A 24776-nucleotide genomic window follows, 5' to 3' on the forward strand; every position below is an offset into this window, starting at 1 on the left:
GGCGGATTTAAGGAAAGAATCCTCACACCAGAAGGTGGATTGCTATTTAGCTACTCAGTCCAGGTTCTCGCCTTATTAATAGGTCCAGTCAGGTCCAGGCGCTAGATCTTACAGTGATCCAAGCAAGGAGTCCCTTCAGGACCAACCTTCAGATTTTATTTTTGATTGCATTTCCAATACACTTCACAACTTCAATACATGACTTGCATACACAATTTATCCCCATCATATAAGGCATTACAATTTTGAACACAGATCTGATCACAGCGACTAACATGGTTTTTATAATTTATTGTAATTTCCCCCAAGAATAATGATAAAGAACACAAACATAACACTGGTCACAGAGGCCAGGATTACCAGCTATATAATGAAGTTTCACTGTTCGGGCAATTTGTTCATCTCTTGAGTGGATAGTTGAGAGGATAGCCCATGACACATAGAATCATAGAATCATAGAGTTGGAAGAGACCACAAGGGCCACCGAGTCCAACCTCCTCCCAAGGGTAGCACCCAGTCAGTAGCTTGGGATGCCTGCGTCTAAATCCAGCCCTGGGCCATCTAAATGGTGATTTCTTGCAGCCAGCACCATATTACCCCACAGAGGTGCAATGGGCTTCTTCACGATACAGCTTTGGCAAATGTTGAAGATTCCCCGCTTTGTGTGGCCTTTGACACCTGAGATGTGTGTTTTCCAGACCCACCATGTTCCTGTTCTATTTTAACAGTTTATAATTTTAATTTGTTGAACGTGCACTTGGTGAGGGTGGGCAATAAATTTATTATGAATAATAATATAGCAATAATATAACTAAATACGTCCAAGCTGTGGCACAGTTTTTGAGGTGGGCGGGCAGGACAACAAAAGGCTTCAGTGCTGGTCAGGGCATGTTTCTTCCTTCAATAAATCATTGGAATTGTTGCTTTTGTTTCTAAGTTCACTTCTAAGTTCATGCCCTTTGGGCCAGCAGGACTTTGGTCCATCTAGCCTGGTATTGTCTATTCTGAACAGAAAATGCTCAGAGCTGACAATCCTGGCATCTCGGTCAGGTCTTTTTCAGCCTTGGTACTTGAGGTCTTTTAATGCAGGGGTTGCCAACTGGGGGGGGGGCTGTGGGCACATTTCCAAACCAGAGAAATTGTCACAGGCATACTCCACAATGGATTCTATTTGCTCCAGTAGAATGCTTCTTCCAAGCTTTATTTCAGGGGCGTGCATGCAGAGCATGTGCTGTAACTGCTGAGCATTGGCCTAGAAAGGCTATTGGAATTTGGATTGCCGTCATGGATGTTTTAGCTGAGATTCCTGCGTTGCAGGGCATTGCAACTAAACAACCCTATGATTCTTAAGCCTGTTTCAAGCTTCCTCGCTGTCTGTCTGTGTGGGGCAGGGAGAACTTGACAAGACCATCCCTTAAGGACTCGCAGTGATCCATAGGTAACCTTTTCTTACACAGAGAGTTCCATTTGCTGTTACGAGATGCTATAGTCTAGCACTTCCCAGAGGACTTATTGTTGTTCCATTAGCCTCAGTTGTGCCTCATGAATGGCTCATTCTGCCTGCTACATATTTTATTTTGCACTGGTCTTGCTGCTGGCAGCTTTTCCCTGTGCGAAATCTAAGAGTCTTTATATGCGATGTGCGACCCAGTACACACACACACACATTGAAGTGTGGCGCTTTGTAAGAGCATTTTCTCATCATGCCCCCTCCGTCTGTTGAGATTTAGGGAGGCCAAGCCCGGTTGTTTTATTCCGTTGTCTTGTGTGAATCTTTCTGCATTAATATTTGGAATATATTTATTTTAAAGATATTTATATCTTTCCAGACATGAATACAAATCAAGGTGGCAAACGAAACAAAAAATAATGCTGCCGTGGAACATTCGTATATTCAGTGAAAAGAGGGATGTCTACCATGAAAATGTTCCTTGGCCCACAATTTTGGAAGCAGGTTTTTGGTTTCACCTCAGCCAGAGGAGAAGCAGCTGTCCCAGAATCCAAATACCATTTCCTGGCTGGGCCACAAATATCCAACTTGTGTTCAGAGTTCTGTAAGTTTACAGCAGACCTTTGCATCTTACCATCACCTTTCTATAAACTGTCCCCAGATGTGTGGGGCTCTGTTTGCATACACACAACTGTGGGAGTCATACCCCCCCCCGCCCAGCTTGATAGTCCATACATTTCCAATTTGGGTAAATGCCAGAACAGCAGGACCAATTGTTTGCCTTGCCCCCAGACAATTGGCATTCTTCCTTTTGGCAGGAGGATCACATCCTGTCCATATGATTGCAGTGTCACACACGCCTTGCAGCTGCAACAGAGAAGTAACTCCAGTGTGTCATTGTACGAGTGTGGTGGAGGCCTGAGTTGAAATAGTAAGTTTGCCTGTTGCCCCAAGTGTCTCACTTTCTGGTATTTATAACCCCTAATCAGTCCTGGGTTGTGCAGAATGGTCCTCATGAATGATGCATTTGTGAGACTAAGCCAACAGCTTACTTAAAGCAAATCCCATTAAACAACCGAGCCATTGGGGCCAATACGTTTTACCCATCATTTTCCAAACTGCAAAAAATATTGCTGTTTTTTAAAAGCGGATTTGTTGTGCTAGGGCAGGGGTAGGCAACCTAAGGCCCATGGGCCACAAGCAGCCCACGGGGGCCGTTTAACCGGCCCACGAGCTGCCCCCAAACCAAGCTGCCCGCTCGATGAGTCCCCATGCGCTGTGCTAAACCAGCGCAGCACAGCACTGGGACTCGCTTCCACGGCACCAGAAATCGCGTCTGCACATGCGCAGATGCCGAAAATCATGTCTGCGCAGACACAGATGCCGGATCTCCACTGGAGTGAACTGGCTCAGGCGAGGTAAACCTTGCCGACCCCTCTGCTAGGGCAACAGAGCAACATGATCTATTTTAAGCGCAGAAACCCTCATTTAAATTTACAGTATGCGTGTGAATCCCTCCTGCAAAATCCTGAAAGTCTAGAGGCACCTAGCATTGGACTTGGGCTGCACACTGGAATAAACTGAATGGGGAATCTTCCCTGAATTGCCTTAGATTAGAAGCTGTGATTCTTGGAATTGTTTTATTATGCGATCAGAGAGAATTTTATGTTATATGGTACACGTCTTCAGGCACAGAGGGGGTGTTTCCTCCAGTGTTTCATTAGAGATTCATATGGATTATTGCTTGGAAGCTTACATACCAATTTGAGTAAATTTCATCCTATGCATGAAGCATTTGCTAGGAAGAATGTTTTAATTACAAATGCAATCTGAAATTTAAAGGTTTAAAACCTTGTTGGCTGCTTCGCCTTGGGCCTTTGAGAACTCTGGCTTAGCAGAGCATAACACATAATTACTGTGAGCCTAGGGAGTAAAAAAAAACCAAACCCAAACCATCTTTGCAGGAGAAGAAAATCTTGAGTGACTTAATAGAAAAGTATTCCCTTTAAGGACACTCTCCCCCACTTTTTTTTTTTTAAAAAAGGATGGCCTCCGTCAGTGTGTCTCTGTGGAAGCACAGTACTTACAATCTCTGGGGATTTCTTTGTCATTACCCTTGAGATATCTCCTAGCATAAGTCTGAGAGGAAATCCACAGGGATCTTGAGTTTCTGAGCAACACATTTTGATACTGTTCAGACCTGCATTGTGGAAGATCTCTTGTCTTGCTTCTGCCATTCTTTGGCATCCAATCCACCCTACTAAAGCAGGTGTAACGAACCTGTGGGCCAACAACATCTGGAGGACTAATACTGGCCTAATTTGGCAAATATAAAAGGCTTTTTTCAAGGGTATGGTGTTATCATGACACACACAAAAATATAAATTCCGCCCCAAATTTGTAGATTTTTAATTCCTAGTGCAATTACAGGTAAAGGTAAAGGTACCCCTAACCATTAGTTCCAGTCACAGATGACTCTGGGGTTGCACGCTCATCTCACTCTATAGGCCGAGGGAGCTGGCGTTTGTCCACAAACAGCTTCTGGGTCATGTGGCCAGCATGACTAAGCCACTTCTGGCGAACCACAGCAGCGCACGGAAATGCCATTTACCTTCCCGCCTGGAGCGGTACCTATTTATCTACTTGCACTTGACGTGCTTTCGAACTACTAGGTGGGCAGGAGCTGGGACCGAAGAATGGGAGCTCACCCCGTCGCGAGAATTCAAATGGCCGACCTTCTGATCGGCAAGCCCTAGGCTCTGTGGTTTGGACCACCCACGTTCCTTAGTGTAATTATAAGCTCTGTTTAATATAAGATGCACAATTTAGCTACAAATATTTTTCACACTAAATATCTGAAATCATGACACTCAACCGGGGGTGTGTGTGTGAAAATGCTTGGTTTAAAATTGTTGAAGCCTTCACAGATGCTGAAATAACTTCACAGCCCACAGATATCTAATAATTTCAGGCCCCTCTCTTTGCTTCAAAGATCGATCAAAAAGGAGCAAATCCTTTGACTATGGTACAATAGATCATGCTTTTAATTACTAATTAACCTTATGGAGAAATGAAGCCTTTGTTAATAAAATGTTGCCATGCTTACTCAGGTAAGAGCAGAAGACACTACAGAAACAAATAAACAACAGAAACCATATATCCTAACATATATTTTAAGTAAGAAAGTATGCCACCCAGTCCCATTTTTTAATTATTATTATGCTGGGCTATTTTCTGAAAAGCTCAGGTTCCCCTGTGCCTGTTCCATATTAATTCAGCTCCACGTTTTCCTGAAGTCAGCTGAGGGGGGAATATAAACCGAGAGGAATATAAACTGAGAGAGTATAATTCAGCATCTGTTATGTGGGACACAGGAGAAGAAAAGGGGTCTCTCTTGCTATCACCCTCGTGTTACTTGCCAAGTTCTTTCTCGTACAGGATGAGCTCTTTCCCTGTCAACCTACAAACCACAATGCCTGTGTTGTACTTCCATTGACAGAAGCAGTGTGTCCCTGAATGCCAAGTTGCTTGGAATCACAAGCTGGGAGAGTGTTACTGGACTTGGGTGCTGCCTGAGCTCTTCCCACAAGCATCTGGTTAGCCACTGTAAGAACGGGTGCCCAGGCCTGATTCAGCAGACTCCTATGTTCCTTCTTAAGAGGTATTGGTCAAAGGAGCTTTATCTGCTCATCAGGGGCTGTGAACAAGCTACCGTATTTTTCGCTCTATAGGACGCACTTTTCCCCCTCCAAAAATTAAGGGGAAATGTGTGTGCGTCCTATGGGGCGAATGCAAGCTCCTTGGCTTCAGCGATAGCAACGCGAAGCCTCTGAAGCACAGAGGGAGCGCTCCCTCCGCATTCCGGAGGCTACGCGTTGCTTTCTCTGAAGCCTGGAGAGCAAGAGGGGTCGGCGCACCAACCCCTCTCGCTCTCCAGGCTTCAGGGATAGCAGCCTGAAGCCTTTGGAGCGCAGCGGGAACTTGCACTGTGCTCCAAAGGCTTCAGGTTCCTTTTGCTGAAGCCGGGAGAGCAAGACTCTCCTGGCTTCAGCAGAGAGGGAGAGATGCGCAGCCCCCTTCAGCCAAGCGGGAGGAGAAATGGAAGGGGCTCCATTTCTCCCGCTGCTTCACTGAAGGGGCGCTGAGCAGAGAGGGGGAGAGATTTTTTTTCTTGTTCTCCTGTTCTCCCCCTCTAAAACAAGGTACGTCCTATGGTCGGGTGCGTCCTATAGAGCGAAAAATACGGTAATTGTCCTGGAATGGGCTGACTAGGGAGCATATGTTCTGTGCGATCTTTCCTTTCAGGGAATCAGCACAACTGTTTTTTTTTAATCCAGATTCAGAGAATGCTGGGAGGAAACTCTGTTGCTAAAGCTGTGGGAGTCTGGCCCTGAGGTGATTTCCGTCTGAAACCATATGGAAACAGCCCTACGATGAACCAGCAAGGCACAAATGTAATAAATAATGCTGAAGAATATTGTTGCCCTTTTCATACTGAGTCAGACTTGTGCATGTGGTGACCTTTTTGGAGTAATGTATGCGTGTGTATACGTCGTCCCCCCCCACACACACACAATGAACATTTCAGCATGATTTTTAAAGAGTCAAAGCGAAAGAGCATTTGTAAACTAAATTTAATAAGTTAATATAGATTATTCATGTAATGAATTTCTTTTTCCAAGAGGAGCCCTGGCCCAGACATTTTTGGAGTGCCTTGAAACAGGAAATTTAGAAAACCACAGTCTGAAACCAGAAATGTTAAGATTTGTGATACAGATTTCCCAGGAAATATTAAAAAGGTAACCTGCATCAGGAAAATTTCTGATGCCCTAGAGCAGGGGTGGCCAATTCCCAAGAGACTGTGATCTACTCACAGTTAAAAATTGGCAGTGATCTACCCCCTTTTGGGGGGTTCAGGTCAAAGTTGAGCTTTTTTTAGGGAGGAAAGCCCATTTTTAGGGGTTTGGGTCAAAGTTGTTGGTTGTTTTTTTAGGGGACCCAAAGTTGTTCAGTTGTTGAGGGGAGCCAGTGATCTACCGGTGGTCTACCAAAGACGTCCAGTGATCTACGGGTACCTGTTGGACGTGTCCAACCTAGAGAGTTATGTAATTAGCATGTTTATTTAACTTGCATTTAGTAAACAAAGCTAAATGGTTGAAATTCCCAAGCTTACCTAATATTCAATTTGAAGTTGACATCTATTCATTGTTACTAATGAACTAACAGTGGCCAGGGGGTGTGAGGATTACTGGAAAAATAAAGCACTGGGGGAAAACAGGTTTTGGAAAAATTTCCATCCCATATCCCTGGATTAGACAAACTAGGCAATATTTTGAGTTTTTGTAGAATGCATAAGCTTATCCCTGTACATTTTTTCCTCAACGAAATGTGCTATTGGCTCATAGGCAGGAAGAACATATAGTTGTCGGGAAATGGCTGGAGGCCATATGGGAGGATGCACATGCTGTGTCCCGGAACACTGGAAACTTGCATCTTTTTCAAAGATGACTATTAGTATGAATCAAGATGCCTTGCATGAGCCACCTGATGCTTTTATTCAACATTTTTTTCTTTCCTAGCTAGAGGTAAAGGTAAAGGGACCCCTGACCATTAGGTCCAGTCGTGGCTGACTCTGGGGTTGCGGCGCTCATCTCGCTTTATTGGCCAAGGTAGCTGGCATATAGCTTCCGGGTCATGTGGCCAACATGACTAAGCCACTTCTGGTGAACCAGAGCAGCACACGGAAACGCCGTTTACCTTCCCACCGGAGTGGTACCTATTTCTCTACTTACACTTTGACATGCTTTCGAACTGCTAGGTTGGCAGGAGCAGGGACCAAGCAACAGGCGCTCACCCCATCACTGGGATTTGAACTGCCAACCTTCTGATCGGTAAGCCCTAGGCTCTGTGGTTTAACCCACAGCGCCACTGGCATCCCTCCTGGCTAGAGAGCCATCAGCAAATCCTGGGCTCAGTTGAAATACAAATCACAGTACCTTGACCTTAGTTAATAAGAAAAAAATAGTCTTTGTGAAAAAATAGTCATTGTCTTCTGAAAGAAGGAAAAATAAATCCTCCCAAAGTCCCCAGAAATGCAGGATTGCCATTACAACTCCCCCAATTGTTGTGTCCAGCCAACTGTAGGCTGTGGTTGTCTTACACAATGGCCTGTGCTGTATGCACTAAGGAAACTAGGGTTGCTTCCAAATGACCTGTTTATTGAGCATTCATCCTGATTTGTTTGTACAAAGTTTGGGAGGATATTACACAATGGTAACAGTACATGCAGGAAGGATTATCCCACACTTTCTTCTACATTTTTCCACCTTTATTGCAAAAAGTCAGATGGGGAGTGGGCTTGTTATGCAAGACCACCCAATCAGCTTCAGTTGCAGAACCTGAATTTGCCAACATGGGATTGAAACCCAGCCTAAAATAGCAACAGCCTGGAAGCCCCTAATATGTACTTGCTTCTTTAAATGAAGAAACAGTAATTCAAGGCCAGTCAAATCTAAGAGAAATTGTTTCCCTTCTATATAGTGATTTAGTAACTTAGTTGCCCATCTTTTCTTGAACAAAGGACAGTGATATAACATACAGCTTCGGAAATAAAAAAAATAGCTTGAGGAAAGTCACTGCATATTTCAAAGGAAAGGGGAAATAATGTACTAAAAAACAGCTTTCCAAGTCCATTCCCAGCAGTCTATTTTTCTGCCCAGAGATTTCAGATTGCTTTTTTCAAAAGCAAGTTTCTACTTTTTAAGACTGCCAAACAACAAAAACCATCTTTGAAATTCTGCAGAAAGCATGTTGGGGATGGAGGGGGTGAGCAAGATTTGCAGAAGGTTAAGGGACAGACTTCCAGCCATGCAGAGTTCTTTGATATTCCCTAACCATAGTAGAAGTAGAATGAATCATACCATGTACTCAAATTTGCCCAATTTTTACAAGCTGTGTTGGTTTTCCCCACCCCCAAGGAAGGGACATATGAAATTCCATGACTCTGGAGCTGATTGAGGAATTCCTTGGAGAATATAACAGGTTTTGGTCGATTCAAAGACCTGATCCCTTAATCATTGGGCCACAGTACTGGCTGGTCCTAGAAATGCAGAATATGCACTCTGGTGCATCTCATTCAGACATGATAAACTGTTGTTGAGCACTACACAAATCCTCACGTTCTCTTTCCTTCACATTTGTAAGTGGTAAGTCCTATGAAAGGTGGTTGAAAGAACTGAAATCATTTAGCGCAAAGAAGGACTGATTAAGACGTGTTCATAGCCTGTCAGGTAGAAGATGGAGCAAACTTGATCTCTGTTGGACCAAGCGGTTGGACCAAGCGGTTGAATCATGTAATGGGGTGAGTGGGCTGCCTTCTTTCCAGGTTTTTAAGGAGAGGTGAGATGGCCATCTGTTCGGAAGGCTGGCTTAAAATTACAGACTTCTGCACTGAATGAAGAGTTGCCATTAGATGATCTCCAAGGTCCCTTCCAATTCTAAACTTATATAATTTTATGATGGCAAAAGCATTTGCTTCCACTTTCACCCAACTGCAGCTTGTCATTACGCCAGAACAAAGAACTATAGTTAGCTTTAACAATGGTTTATCCAAACGTGCCAGGATCGTAAACGATGGCTTGAAGTTGGCTTGTTTCAGCAAATCATTGTTAAAACTAACCACAGTTCCCAGTCTCAACATAGTGGTAAGTTGTAGTTCAACTGGGAACTGTGGTTGAAAAAGAAAGCTGATGCTTCCTACCTTATTCTCATGGCTGTAATGGAGGAGGGTGCAGACACTTGTTCATGTGCTATATATTAAGAACTATAATTACTCATTATTATGAACTATAATATGGGATGCAGGTGGCGCTGTGGGTTAAACCACAGAGCCTAGAACTCGCTGATCAGAAGGTCGGCGGTTTGAATCCCTGCGACGGGGTGAGCTCCCGTTGCTCAGTCCCTGCTCCTGCCAACCTAGCAGTTCGAAAGCACATCGGAGTGCAAATAGATAAATAGGTACCACTCCGGCGGGAAGGTAAACGTCGTTTCCGTGCGCTGCTCTGGTTCGCCAGAAGCGGCTTAGTCATGCTGGCCACATGACCCAGAAGCTGTACGCTGGCTCCCTCGGCCAATAAAACGAGATGAGCGCCACAACCCCACAGTCGGCCATGCCTGGACCTAATGGTCAGGGGTCCCTTTACCTTTATGAACCATAATATAGTGCTGCATAATTAATGGTCTACTAAATTTGCGTGTTTCCAGGTGCACTAGGTGCTATGAAATACTAGCAGCAGAAGCAAAACACAGAAACTCTATCCTCTAAAGCAGCTCCTGGGAACCTCTTGACTTTTCTGAAGTTCCAGCAGGCATTGCCCCAGCATCTGCAAGATGTCCTACAGAAGCATCCCATTTGCAAGGTGTCCTGCACAACCATTTCACAAGTGGCCAGGCACAGATCTGATAGACTCTTCCATCCTGTTGAGTCCAAGGGGCTTCGATAGCCTGGGGTGAACTTACTGACTGATTTGCTGAAATTCAGTAGCTGTGTTTCTGATCAAGCACCCATGTTTCCCCATTTGCCTTACATACTGTTTTTGACTATCTGTTAATATACCCGAATGCCTTTCTTCCCTCTGCTTTTTCCTCTTCAGAAATCTTGTATTTGCAAGCACTGAAGATGTGAAAGAGCCCTGGAGCTGCTTTATGCCTTTATACCTTGATAGTACCATATCCATGCCGGCCCCCACAAGTTGCCTCCCATCTCTCTGTAAATCATAGAAGTACACTTTACAGCATCTCAGACTAACCTGTCTCTTGATGCCCTTTGAAGAATCTGCTGTTAACCTGATGATGCCCTCTCTACACATATCATATCATGTACCAGGCTCCCATTTATTTATCCCCCAGGCAGCAGCAGTGGCGGCTGCTACCACAGCTTTCCCTTTCTGCTGAGAAGAAGGACACACAAAGGAGTCTCAGCAGCTGCCTAAGGTTAAAAAATTCATCATTCACCCACCCATAAATGGATGTATTTCTCTGTCTTTTAAAGAGTCACTGTAAATAAAAACCCTCCGTAAGTCATGTTTTGTGTGCTTTCTCATTGTTGGCTCCCTTTTTGTTTGGAAAGTGTTGTCGCATGAAAATGGTTATGGCCTTGTGGAGGGACCAGCCTTGCATCTCTAGTCAGCCAGAGTGGATGTTTATGGAGCTTTTAACTGGCCTTAAGGTATGACACTTGAACACTGATAAACTCTGTGCCCTACAGTAAGAATGGACAAGGTTTTCCCTCCCATCGAGAGCTGCATTATGTAAGAGGTGATCTCTTGAGAGTCGCCTGTCAATGGGCAGTGGTAGAGTTAGTAGTGGGCAGGAAGAATGGATTAGTTTGAATTAAACAAAACAGGTGCTGCTACCACCTAACACACCCCACATTCACCGCCACCTCCACTCCACACTGGTTCTCTTTCTTCCTTAGGAATCTCACTGAGAGCCAGTGTGGTGTAGTGGTTAAGAGCGATAGACTCGTAATCTGGAGAACCGGGTTCGCATCTCTGCTCCTCCACATGCAGCTGCTGGGTGACCTTGGGCCAGTCACACTTCTCTGAAGTCTCCCAGCCCCACTCACCTCACAGAGTGTTTGTTGTGGGGGAGGAAGGGAAAGGAGAATGTTAGCCGCTTTGAGACACCTTTGGGTAGGATCTAATCTTCTTCAAGGGGTGGTGGTGGTCTTAAGAGAGGAAACAGTGTTGGTTACTGATGATCTTAAGAGAGAAAGAGAGTGGTGTGCAATGAGGATAATGAAAGAGAAACGAGCCGGCAGGTGCTGCGATGAGCTTAGCTGTTTCACGCACCTATGATTTTGCAAAATGGAGATTATGTGAATATACTCATGTAATACTGCTATTTGGAATGAATGAAAGGGTGGATGAGCATTGGAAATAAATGCAACCGCTACAGGGAACATGGCCCTTGCTGATGGCTATCTTAAATAAACAGGATTTAAAATATCGGATTAAGGAAAACAACATTGCTTCGAAGACATGTTGCATTTCAGGACAGTTGCCAAAGGTGATGACAGGCCTCGCAATCTGGGGACTGTGTGCAACCAGTACATCTTGTTTGCTTGCCACATAGCCCTTGCAATCCAGAAACCACATCTACAATCTACACATCAGCCAGTAAAAGACCATTGCAAGCAGATATATTTTGAGGAGAAAACCTCTGCAGCATCCCCAAGAGTAGCCCTTGGTGTTGCAAGACTGGCCAGTTTGACCAGAGCATCTGTCTTGTGTCTTGGGTATCTATACTTCTGCAGAGCATCTGTGAATGTGTGGGACGGTTGAGAATTCTTGAATGAATAAAATGAATAAATTGTTTTTGAAAACTGCTGCTGCCACCCTTGTCTCTGTACTCTCCTACTGGGTTGCATTCATGAAAGAAACAGGAGCATCTTTCCAAAGGATGTCCTGTGCTCCCCGTGGTTGGGAGATGCTGAGGTTTCCAACAAGACTGAGGGATGCAGGTGGACACAGGTTGCCCACTTCCGGACTAGAGAGAGTGGGTGAGAGGTCCAAGTGCAGGACCTCTGTGTGGACCAAGAGTCATGATAATAGGACCATAAGACCCTGTTGGGTGAGAGCCAGAGCGGGAGTGTCTGTGGTACCCCAGGTGAGAGATGGGATGGGGTCCCTGAATGTTTGGAGACTGAGTCTTGGACCCAAACTATGGGAAAGACCATCAAGAGCATGTGGATGTTTTGTATACTACTTTTTTAATTTATGTGTTAGACATCGTTCTCTCTCCTGTTGAGTTTTCAGCTGTTAAATTAGATTGGCTTATTGCTAGTGTTGCATACAAACTTATATGGATTTTTTTAAAAAAAATATTGACATTAATGTTTTGAACATGTAATTGTTATACATAATTGTTCACGTGATGGGCACATTTTGTGGGAAAGTGGCATACAAATAAAAAGGAGGAGGAGGAGGAGGGACCCTCACTTTTTCAGCAGATGATGAGTTCCATTCTAAGGGCACAATGACTGATGTTCTCTCCCTGCCACTGATAGAACACTTTAGAGAGCACTAATAACTTCCCCTCCTGTCACTTCCGCTAGCAATACTTTTCAGCATCAGACTTTACACAAATTGCCTGCAGGCCATTAAATGCAAAGTAACGCACCAATGAGAAATCATTTGAAGTACACACATGTGCAAACCGGTTCCCCATCTCACACCATGCAGTCACCTTCAGCTTGCGCAGCCCATTCATCTGAGAAAGGCTGCCAGTTCTAATTGTCCCCTTGTTTATCGTTGCCCATAGAAATCCTCACAGTTCCAAACTTTGCTAACCCAGTAAAATGGCTTGAAATGGACTTTGGCTCTAAGTCTGGTGATTAAAATCAGAAGCTGATCTCAAGAACGTCAGCACAGAAGTGAGGAATTTCGTCACCTCTCTTCTTGTGCTGCTTCCTTAGTTCTGTAAGTGATCTTCTAAAGCCCTGTGCTACAGGAGGGAATGCAAAATAAGGCATTCATTTCTGGGGAAAGAACTGCTGCATTCTTGCAAGAAAGGAGGGGACAAAAGGAAACACTGACCGCTCTGGGAAAGATGGCTATTTTTAGCAAGACCTACTAAAACGATGAGGCTTCTGCTCAGAGAGCATCCCTTCAGCAAGATCTCTGACTACATGAGCAATGAGATCAGAGCCATAGGCTTCCAAGTCAAGAGAATGCGTAATGCTCCAATGTCTTCTACCATTAAGTATTAAGCTGCATATGGGACAGGAGGGGCGGGTGGGGGGAATTTATCAGCAAGCTGGCAGCAGGATGGTTGTTTACTTCAGCTTCCTTGCACTCAACCAGAGGAGCAAGATTATTAGTATTATTATTTTAGTTCTGTGTAAGTCACAACTCCTTCTAATAGTGGGTTGTGGGCGCTGATGACTATGGAGTTGTAACGAGCCCACTCAGAAATGAAAGGGAGATATCAGCATGTTAGGTGGGGGGATGTTTGCAGAAGCAAATCTTCTTATGAAAGCAACATATCGGGGGTAAAAACACCAAACTGAAGACTTAGTGTGCTTAGTAGTCATTGGAATGTTGAATGTCATGTGGAAAATGGGAGGAGAAATGGGGTGCGGGGAGAGAAATGCTGCCATCAGAGGGAATGGCTAGCTAGAACCCAGAACAGGAGATGTCCTGTTAGGCAGGAGGATGCAAAAGCTGGATTGTCATGTTCATGGAACAGTACAGGACATGATATGGGATTCCATTATACCACTTGAAATTGACCCAGGCTAGGGGCTGCACCAGGCCATGGATTGGGGACATAAACATTTAATCATTTTAACGTTTTTTGTGGTTAGCTATGGAAAATTTAAAAGGGACACGGGTGGCGCTGTGGTCTAAACCACTGAGCCTTGGGCTTGCCAATCGGAAGGTCGGAGGTTCGAATCCCTGCGACGAGGTCAGCTCCCGTTGCTCGGTCCCAGCTCCTGCCAACCTAGTAGTTCGAAAGCACATCAAAGTGCAAAGCGAGATGAGCGCCGCAACCCCAGAGTCGTTTGCGACTGGACTTAACTGTCAGGGGTCCTTTACTTTTACCTTTATCAATTTATTACACTGTTGCATGATCCTAGAGTCACACAAAAGCAAAGATCCTGAAGTGGAATAGTTAGTAAGTAACTTAGGGCTTATCTACACTTACCTTTCCTCTGAGCTTTCCAGGCACGGTCCACATTTTAAAGCTCTATGTCTGTCTGCCCCCTTTTTGTTCTGGAACTTCCACTGTGTAAACATGCTCTTTAAAACTGAATTGGAGCAAACAGCAATCTGTGGAACACATGAATAACTGTTTTAAAGAGCGTTTTTGTTTGTTTGGTGTGTTTTTTTGCAGGAAAAGCTGTGGAGGAAAGGGGGAAAATGGTGTTTGGACGCAGAGCTTTAAGGCATGGACTTGTGCCTGAAAAGTGCAGGGTCAAAGATAAGTGTGGCTAAACACTTAGCCAACGATTGTAACTTTCCCCATAAACAGCATGCAATCTGCCATCAAACAATGTTCCTATTTATTATTATTATTATTAGGATTCATTTTTCAGTTTCACTAGGTCTTCTTTCAAGTGCCCCCTAAAAAATCCCAAATACCTGCTTTGTTTAATCCAAACCAGTCCATTCATTTAGGCAAGATATACTAACTGGTCCTTTTGAAGGACACACAGCTTTGACCCCAGGTGCCACACAATGGTTTGGAGAAGCTCAGGTAAGCCACAGTTCTAGAGCTTTAGAGGAATCCCATTGCTTTTGCTAAGCTGCTTCTGTTGTAAGTGATTTCAGGGTTCCTGTGCTACACTTGGCTATATTCCAGCCTTGGAGGGGGGAAGGCAGAGGTTCTACACACCCACACACCCCTCCATTCAGATACACAAGAGGTATTTGTTATAATTCGAGGGCAGACTCCAGTGGGCCGTGGGGCAGGGCTGCTCTGTGTGCTGGTGAGGGGACATGGCCTGAGGAGAGTCCCAGGTGACAGGTAGAGAGGCCTCAAGGCCCACATTAGGCACCCTGGCTTGAAGTTTTAATTGCGTTTGAATCTGTCCCTTGCTGCATTCACCTGAGATCAGGCTTTGTTGCTATGCTCAGTGTGTAGGTGAAAAGACAGTCAGTTGCCTGAGTGACTGTTGTACCCAGTTAGTGCCTGGATTAAAAAAGCAGCCCCTCTTAATCCTATGCATCCACCTCTGTTGCTCACCACCTTGACAGACACTCTTGCTCCAGGATCAGGTCCTTTGTCTCCTGTCCCCCTCCGACTGCTCCTTTTGTTGGCCAGTAGGCTAGATCTGTGCCTCATTGCATTGGCAGTGGCCGAGGTGCGATGTTTTCGCTCTGTTCTGAACCTTCGTTTTCATGTTTACTCGGCCTCCTGCTGCACAGCTCCCTCCAGTTGGCCTAATGAAACTACAGAAGACTGGCAGGTTCCTACAGGGTTCTTTTGCCTTGCTTTGCCAGATATGCTGATGAGCCAAGGTCCACCCTGCATATTACAGTGTGAGGCAGAAAGACAGGACTCGGTAAGCAGGTGAATGATGTACGCAGAAGAAGCTGTATTCCAGAGGTGGGGCACCTCAAGGCTGGGAACCAAATTTGGTCCTCCAGGCCTCTGGCCACACCCTTCACAGGCCCTGCTTTGTACCTGAAAGGTTTCGGCCAGGTTTCAATGTGTCCTTGAACTTCATTAACACTTATTTTGCCTCAGGCCCCAACCGCCACTGGCATGTGGCCCCTGAAAGGTTGCCCAGGTGGGAATGTGGCCCAGGCACTGAAAAGGGTTCTGCAGCCCCAGTGTGTACAAACCCATTGAAAATTTCGACACTTGCAGTTTTACTGCCAGTCTCAATATTTTAGCCCTAAATTTAGTGTGTTCTCCGTATCATTTAAAGAGAGCCAAATAAGGCACAAATGAATGAAAGATGGTCTGAATAGGTAACATTATTTTAAGGAAGATAACAGTGTCCACCCACTAAGCAACTCTCTACATGTGAGAACATTATGTTCTGCTCCTTCTGTTCTGTTCACAGTCTGTCTTGCAAATAGAAAGACCCAGATCACCTGCTTTTAAATTCCTTACCATCCTCTGTGTGTTCTAACAACACCCTTTTAGCATTCTGGGCCTCATTTGAGGTGGGTTTTTTTGTTTTTGTTTTTGTTTATTTTTTATTTTATTACAGAAGTTTTATTTATATTGCATTGCCTAGAACAGTAATTGTTTCAAAATGCTTTTTGCATTTGTTCCACAGTTGGAACTGTTATTTACTTAGAGATAATTGAGATTAATAAATAAAGACATTTGTTTGAGGTTGTTTGAGGGTCCCCCCCCCCCCAAATCTGGATTCTTCTGACAGCATAACAACAACTTCAGTGCTCCGCTTCCTCCCAAGAATACTAATTCTGCTTCTAGAGTCCTCCTTAGCATGAGGTCTCTGTAGAAACCTGTCACAAAGTCTTGCCGTCTCTGGTTGAATTGGGGGAAATCATTGTCGATAAAACTGCCTGTCTTATCTTGAGCCAGATCTTTGGTCCACAGGGACTTGGGGCAACTTTCTGAAGTCCCAGGTAAATGCCTTTCCCAGACTTGCACTAACTGAACCCTTTAGCGCCTGGACAGGGAAACCAGTGGCCTTCACCTGTTGCTGAGCTACACCTCTCATCATCTCTGACTATTGGCTATGCTGAATGGGGCTGATGTTGGAGTTGGAGTCTAAGAATATAATGTATGGCCCCAGGGGCCCCAGCCTTGCTTTAACTGTAGATGTGAGGGATTGAACCTGGCATGTATTCTGCCACTGAGCTATGGAGCTTCCCCACAGCTTATCCAATCTTCTGTCACTCACTCTGTGTGTCTCCCTCTACCTTCTGGTTAGGAGTGGCAATTTCTTCTGCAAGCCTTCCTGACTGTATATGCTACTGCGACAGTACGTCTGCCTCAGTGCAAAGACTGCTGAGGTTCTGCACTATTGTTGCCTGGATTGCTGTGCTTGTTTGATGAGCTGACGGCTACATCCCAGCAGCAGCATGTCTGAGTCAAGTTCCTTTGGCAGTGGGTGCGACTGTCTGGGGAGGTGGAGAGCTCTTCTTCATGGAGGGGAGAATTTAAGCAGAGGCTGGACACTCAAGTTGCATCCTGCATGACTGTACATCCTGCACTGAGCTGGGGGCTTGGACGAGATGGCCTCCGGAGGGGATGTGGGTGGCACTGTGGTATAAACCACTGAACTTCTTGGGTTTGCTGATAGGAAGGTCAGCGGTGTGAATCCCCACAACGGGGTGAGCTCCCGTTCCTCTGTCCCAGCTCCTCCTAATCCAGCAGTTCGAAAGCATGCCAGTGCAAGTAGATAAATAGGTACCGCTGTGGCGGGAAGGTAAACAGTGTTTCCATACGCTCTGGCTTCCGTCATGGTGTTCCGTTGTGCCAGAAGCGGTTTAGTCAAGCTGGCCACATGACCCAGAAAGCTACCTGTGGACAAAAGCCAGCTCCCTCGCCTTAAGCAAGATGAGCACCACAACCCCATAGTCACCTTTGACTGGACTTAACTGCCCAGGGGTCATTTACTTTTTACCTTTAGAGGCAAAAGAGTGTGGAGCAATGGATTACCTTTGTTCAGTAGGCTGCATTCCAGCCACACATGCAGTCAGCTCACGCATCTCTCTATCCTCCATCCAGGCAAGGATAATCTAAACATTATCACTGTTGAGGATATGACCTAACCAGGCAAAAGCACTTGAAGATGGTATGGAGCACAGCCAGTGAGAGGGCGTGGCTTGGAGAGCAGGGACAGATTCTGCAAAGGGGTGTGACCTGGACAGAGCTCCGAGGATCGGATTAAAAGGGATATCCCCGCCCCTGCTATGGAACGAAGCACAATGGCACATACACAGCACAAGTTGCATTCTGGGAGGAAGCTGGGATGGAAGGGCAGCATAAGGGAATAATCCTCACTTACTTCAAATAGTAAGCTACAAGTCTATCTGTGCAAGACAAGCTCTGAGCAATCACTATGTGTGCTTGTGGCGCAGATGTGTCTTTGTTCCATAATTGAGTGTATTTGATGAAACAAGCCATGTGATTTGAAATTTAGGGGTTTCACCTTGAACCAAAAGCAGTTATGTTCATGAGAATGGACTGCACACCTATGGACTGCTGGATGGGGGGGGGGGGAGTGTGCACATATTTGTAGGACATGCCCAAATTGCCAGGGTCTTATTTTAGCAAACTACTGAATGCCTTATGTCACCAAACGACGAGCTCTGTATTGCATGCACAATAAAATATTCAGTCACCATATGTTTTGTTCAGAGGTGACAGAATGGGCAGGCAGTGGGGAGATAAGCAACAACCCCAAACATCTGGAGTGGGAAGGAAAATGTGTTACTGACCTGAACAGTTTCCCAAAGTCTGATAGTGTTTGGTCCCAAAATATAGTCAACAACATGACTCAGAGCTATTCTGCATTACTGCAAAGGACAACTCCTGGGTCTTTTCCACAGCAGATCTGATGGTAACTAATCTGTTTTAGTATTTTAACTTTTGTATGTTTTAAAATATGGTTGTAATTTTTTCTTGATTTCACTTGATTTGTAAATCACTTTGAGGTTTTGTTTTGTTTTTGACAATCAAGCAGTATATAAATTTTATTAAACAAACAAACAAATGATATTTCAGGCCTCAACTTCTTATCTAACACGGATTTATCAAATTAACAGACATTGCAGTCGGTACCAGTTCAACAGCTAGCAGGCAACTAGCTTGGGGCGCTCCTAGACTGTCATGATTTTCAGGTGGGATTCAATCAGATGCTGGCAAATTCAAGTTGTGCAGTTAATGGCGATTTGGTGCTCTTGTGCAACTAATTCACTCTTCCCACAAAACCCAGACATTTTGCTGCATGGAAAATGATATTAAAATACACCAGAAAGTGTTGAATATAAGTAATGCAAAACAATCTAAATAACGCACTTCATACACGCTCCAAAGTGCCCTGTCCTTAGGACAATTTCCAGTATCTTATATTAAACAGATTTGGCCACCTGAGCATGGATTTGCTCCCAACAAACAATGCCCATCTTTTTCACATCAAAGGTCTCCGTAATGAGTTTGATGTCGCATCAATATTCTCTTGATTGTTCAGCTCATCCTACTTAATAAAAGAGAGTTTCAATTTTCCACAGAATTTAGCAATTTTGTCTCCACAGTGTGAACACAGCATAATCCCAGCTCTTCTCTGTGTGTAGCTTCATGTATTGCATTAAAGTAGGAGATGAAGATCTGTATGCATTTGAGAGATACAGGTCTGGAATATATTTGTTCAGCAAGTGAGATGTATCTTGCTGTGCATCTCCTCCCACCTTCCTTCCTTCACAATCTGCATAAGAACCATATTAGAAGAGGCCAAGTTAAATACTTCTGCCTTTAATTTAAACAACGATGCACTGAACTTCTGGAGCCTTCAGAAAAGCAATATATCACAACAGCCAAACCCTGAACATCCTGCTTGTATTCCATGTTGATCAGAAGATGCTATTATTTAATTTTAAACACTGTAGTTTTACTATTTAAAAGTTAACAGAAAAACAATTTTAAAAACAAAACAAAAAACAGACATCTTCCTGTATTTGATCAATCCTTTTGGCAGTTTTCACCTTCCATAGGTACTCCTCTGGATGTGCTGGTTCCTGCCTGTTTTTTCAACAGCAGGACCAAAAATTGAAGCCTGCTGTCTGGATTGCTGAGCTGACACATTATGCCAATTAATGCATGACCGGAATGCCATTTTATGGGAGATGATGTGATTTCCATGATGGTAGCTGTGCTTTTTTTTTGGAGACACTGCCACTGTGAATTTCACAGCAGCCTTGTATGAAGCATGTGTCATGTGCTGTGGCAGAATGAAAGAAAAAACTTTGAGGGTGGAGGGCACAGGAGGGGCAAAGAGCACTTCGGTTTTGAGAGGCAATGGGTGCTTCCAGACATAATGACATGAGAAGACCCTGCTGGATCAGCACAGTGGCCCATCTCTTCCAACATCCTGTTCTCACAATCTCCAACTAGATGCCTGTGGGAGGTTTGCAACCTACCTGAGCCCAAGAGAACTCTTCCTTCCTGTGGTTTGCAGCAGCAGCTATTCAGAAGCATTACTGCCTCTGACCAGGTAAGTGGAGCAGAGCCACCATGAGGCTAAATGTGACAAACGGGTCATTTAGATATCCCAAATGGATCATTGCCAACAGCTGGGGTTTTTTTACATAGCAGATTTTCCATGGGAAGGGTAAATCTGGATTAAATGCCAGCAGTGTCCTGTGCTGCAAATAATAATAATAATAATAATAATAATAATAATAAATGCCTGTATTCCACATAAAGCACCTGCCTGAATGTACCCCTCCAAAAAAGAGAGAGAGAAATGTTTCTCTCTTGAAACACTAGAATTGGACAAGTGAGCCAATTAAACTGGTTTAGTTCAAACAAAAACAAGTATTTCTTCATGTACTTTACGGAAGCCTCAGCTGTAAGATGCAGTAAAAAGGCCAGTAGCTTAGATGGCTTTTTAAAAGACCAGGCCTAATTAAAACAGGAGAGCTCTACCTATAGCAATAGGATTGTCTCACAACTAAATGAAATCTCCATATTCAGAGGCTGCAGAGAAGGCCATCCCTCTTGCGAGTTGTCGCTGGCATTTGAATATCCAGAGTCCGAGACGGGCTGCTGCTTGGAATAGACAGACTTTGGGTCTTATCAACCACCAGGGCAAATACAAGTTACTCTCTGCAAATACTATTTGGCTTATGCTACTTTTTAAAGTCTTTCCCACGTCCTCAGCTCTGAAATAGCTACCTCATATTCTCTCTCTCTCTCTCTCTCTCTCTCTCTCTCTCTCTCTCTCTCTCTCTCTGGCTGGGAATTCACTTTCCCCTCCAGGGTACTGAAGGCAGCAGAGTGAAGATAACAAGGCTTGTGTGATCACTGTGGAGCCTGCATGTAAGCAGCTAGAGGAAAAGAAGATGGAATATTTACAAGGCACTCTATTGGTTGAGTCAAGAAGATGGTGTACTGATCTCATGGGAAGGGCTGCAGCTCAGCAGTAGATGCATGCAGAAGGCCGCCAGTTCAGTTCCTAGCATCTCCATGTACCTGTCTTGAAACTCCCGGGAGAGCTACTGCCAGGCTGAGTGGACAATACTGAGTTAGATAGACCAATGGTCTGATTCATCTTAAGACAGTTTCCTTTGTTCCTAGGACCTGCTTGACTCCAGGACCAATTTCCTGTGGCCCATCCTTGCAAATGAGGATGCTGCCTTTGTACAAGAACCAGCAGAGAGGTTATATTGGCTCCATCTCAGCCTGACTTTCCTCCTCCTCCTCGGTACTGACTCTGGGGAGCTTGTGGTCTAAAAGCAAAACGGCAACCCTGCTTGTTTCTTACTCAGTTGTGCGTTGTGCACACAAGCTGGCATTTTGTTCAGGGAAATCTGCAAATCAACCTGTCTTCCTACTCCTGTTCTGTGGCTGAGTAAGAGACATTAACAACTGATGGCAGGAAACTGAACACACAACCGCATGACAAAGGCCGAGGGGACTGGGATAGTGTTCGCAGTCTTTCTGGTGATTTGAGGATCCTCTAAAAGACGGCACAGAGCCTTGTATCCAATTTCCTGTTCTTTTACTACTCTGTGCATGTCAGCTGAAGCCACTGCCTGTCATTATCAGACAATCCATCATATTAAAACAAGGGGGCTGGAGAAATGAATGCCTTGTAGCTTTTGAAAAGACATGAGCCCATGAAACTGTAATTCCATCTCATGCTCAGGCACGACTCCTGCCCACGGTGGGCTACTAGCTCTCTGTATACAAAGGGTGCTTCCATGCTGCGCTGTTTCCACGTGGAATTTGAATTTCACTACGAATGTCCCGGTCCTCAAACACTCTGCACTTCAATCGGGAGAAAGCTGTACTCGCAGAGCTCAGGCAATGCCGGATTTTGGCATAAATGTTGGCCCTTGTGGAAAGATAGCTACCCAAGTAGGAGAAGTGATCAATATTTTCCAACATTACACCGTTAAGTTGGATTTGTGGCGCTACAGAGGGGTTGTTTTGTGCTTGTTGGTGCAGCACTTTGGTTTTCTGGATGTTGAGCGATAGGCCAAGATTTTGGTAAGCTTCTGCTAAGCTATATAGGATGGTTTGAAAGTCATCCTATGAGGGTGCGCACACTATGTTGTCACCAGCATATTGAAGCTCTATGATGGAAGTTATGGTAAACTTACTCTTTGCTCTTGACGGCTTCTCTCACAAGGATCATCGGAACATTCAAACCCACTCACCACAACAAGGTTATGATCCAGCGAGTGAGATATTGGTAGTAAGCCTTCTAGAAATACTGTGGTGATGATGTGTGCGTTTAAGGTTCAGTCAATGGACCTCCTTCATAATTTATAATAGCAATTCTTCTCTGGGAAAGAAATTCTCACCCCTCTTTGCTCAGCACCCCACAGGGTAACATACATAAAACTCCTTGCACGTTTCCATAATGGAGGTTAGCGGAGTGACTTGTCAGAGCGAGAACAAATTTGCAGCTGTGATTGCATTGACGACATTGAGGTTTTAGGTCTCCACCTTTCATGGTGAAAATTGCACTTATAAAATTAAGCAGCAATTTCACACATCTTGATATACTATGAAAATGATTAGCCACGGCAGCAGCTGGAGAGAGCGAAAGCGGGAAGGAGCCTGCCATGATACAGTTCCCTCGAATGATTTTTGTTTTCTGTATGAATTCAATATTGCCAGGCTCTTCAGAGGTAAGGTGTGTATCTGCTCACAGACGGCGTCGCTTTGGATGTCAAAGTCATAATTAGTGGTGGCAAGGCAGCTTTTCTACTGCTGGGGCTAACAATTCTGACCCTGCAGATGCAAGCACTAGGGAAGAATGGAAGAACTGGTTGGGAAAATTCACATTACGATAACACGTACCTGAATTTTGGTAACACAATCTCTGTTAAGAAAGTTTGTTCGGCAATACATTTTTTTCAGATGTGGGTCAGATATGGGTTTGTTGATACTGCCTAATAATAATAATAATAATAATAATAATAATAATAATAATAATAATAGGAGCCAGATGCCAGGCAGCAATGTTCAAGGCCATGTTAGGGGGGAATGTGTGTATGTTGTCTGGGAGGAAGCAAGACCTGTTTTTCTCAGGCAAAGTGTTACTCAAGAGGTATCAGAAGGAAATGTTTCAAAATTGATGAATGATGATTATAGTTAGATAAAAGAGGATTCACTCTACTTGACTATTCTGAGGTCAGGTTGTAACAAAGTATAAAAGCCATAGCAGAAACTGGTAATTGAACAGGTAATGTGTAGGGAGAAGGCATTTTGAAATGATAAATGGAAAAGTTATTTTATTGGGAGCAGCAAAGGAGGCAGGAAAATAGAGGTGAATTCAGGGTGGGAGGAGTCAAAATATTTAAAACATCAAACATTAGAAACTTCCCAATACAGGGCTGCCATCAGATATCTTCATTTATTGCATTCAGATGTCTTTTAAAAGTCAGATAGTTGTTTATTTCCTTGGCATCTGATGGAAGGGCATTCCACAGAGTGGGTACCACTACCAGGAAGGCTCTGTGCCTGGTTCCCTGTAACTTCACTTCTCACAATGAGGGAACCGCCAGAAGGCCCTCAGAGCTGGATCTCACCCCAATGGGAGACCACTGAAATAAGTTGTAATGAAACGGCTTCTATTAATTGGCTGGCCAGCTTTCACCCCCCCCTTTTTTCCCTTGCAAAGTTCCTATTGCTTTTAATAGTTTTGAGTCAAACAGGAATTCACCAGGTGAAAGTTTTCAGAGTATGCCAGAAAAAGTCTGTCTATAATGGGAGATGTCCATCTTGCACACCTCCTGTTAAATAGCAGTGAGACCAGACACTCTCGCATGCATGCAATAAATCCACTCTATGGCTGCCTCATATAGGCCTCACAAAGTGCCCAGTGCGCTGTAAGAATCCTTCTTAATAATAACCCAACACTAAATTACTCCTGCGCCGTGTTCCAGTATCTGGTGCTAAAACTGGAAAAGGCAAGTAAGTGCCATCGTCACAGGAAACTGCTGTGCTGAGATGAAGAGGGAGTTGGAAGAAAATAGAGAAGCGAAACTGCTCATCCCTTTAACGCTTACATTTTAAAGATTTTTTTAAAGAAATAAGCAAAACCACAGCTGCTGCTGTTATTACCTTAGACACATCCATCAATAAAAGGCATACCGAGAGACAGGCAAAAACAGAAAAATTGGCTCTGTGCCACAGATCCACCGAAACAGTCGTATTACAAATATCTGTCATATAAATGTATATAAATGAACCATGACTCCCAGGTACCAGTTAATGGTTTAACAGGTTAGTGGCTTCCATCAGAAATGTAAGAGAAAAGCAAGATAGCAGAGAAGGAAAGGGGGACTTGACCTGACATAGAGCAACAGTGAGACACCAGGATAGGAATGGGTTTCCAGCTAAGTAGTGCAGCACATCATTTGCATGCAGAAGGTCTCAGGTAGCATTGTTGGCAACTCCAGCTAGATGGATCGCAGGAAGCAAGGCTGGGAAAGACCTTTGCCAGGGCCTGAACAGGCACTACCAAACACGGAAGAAAATCCAGGGCTGGATGGGCTGACAGAGGGTATGGACTGGCACATTCATATGTTCATGTTCAGATGAACATACTGAGTGTACTGTGCTCATAGTCAGATGAACAGAAATGGGCTGAATGGATACA

General features: G+C 44.4%; 1 long non-coding RNA gene across 3 annotated transcripts; it reads left to right on the forward strand.

The window, feature by feature from the left end:
- Positions 1-764: 764 nt before the first annotated feature.
- Positions 765-10531, forward strand: LOC309358108. 3 transcript variants are annotated; one of them, XR_014163336.1, is made up of 3 exons: positions 765-2054; positions 5788-5904; positions 9713-10531. It is a non-coding gene; the product is annotated as an uncharacterized lncRNA (long non-coding RNA). The 3 variants fall into 3 exon arrangements; XR_014163337.1 differs by lacking the exon at positions 765-2054 and adding an exon at positions 4779-5111; XR_014163338.1 differs by lacking the exon at positions 765-2054 and having other exon boundaries at positions 5696-5904.
- Positions 10532-24776: the final 14245 nt, after the last annotated feature.

Source organism: Podarcis melisellensis, assembly GCF_964234715.1.
Source record: "Podarcis melisellensis genome assembly, chromosome: 1".
NCBI classification, from domain to species: Eukaryota; Metazoa; Chordata; class Lepidosauria; order Squamata; family Lacertidae; genus Podarcis; species Podarcis melisellensis.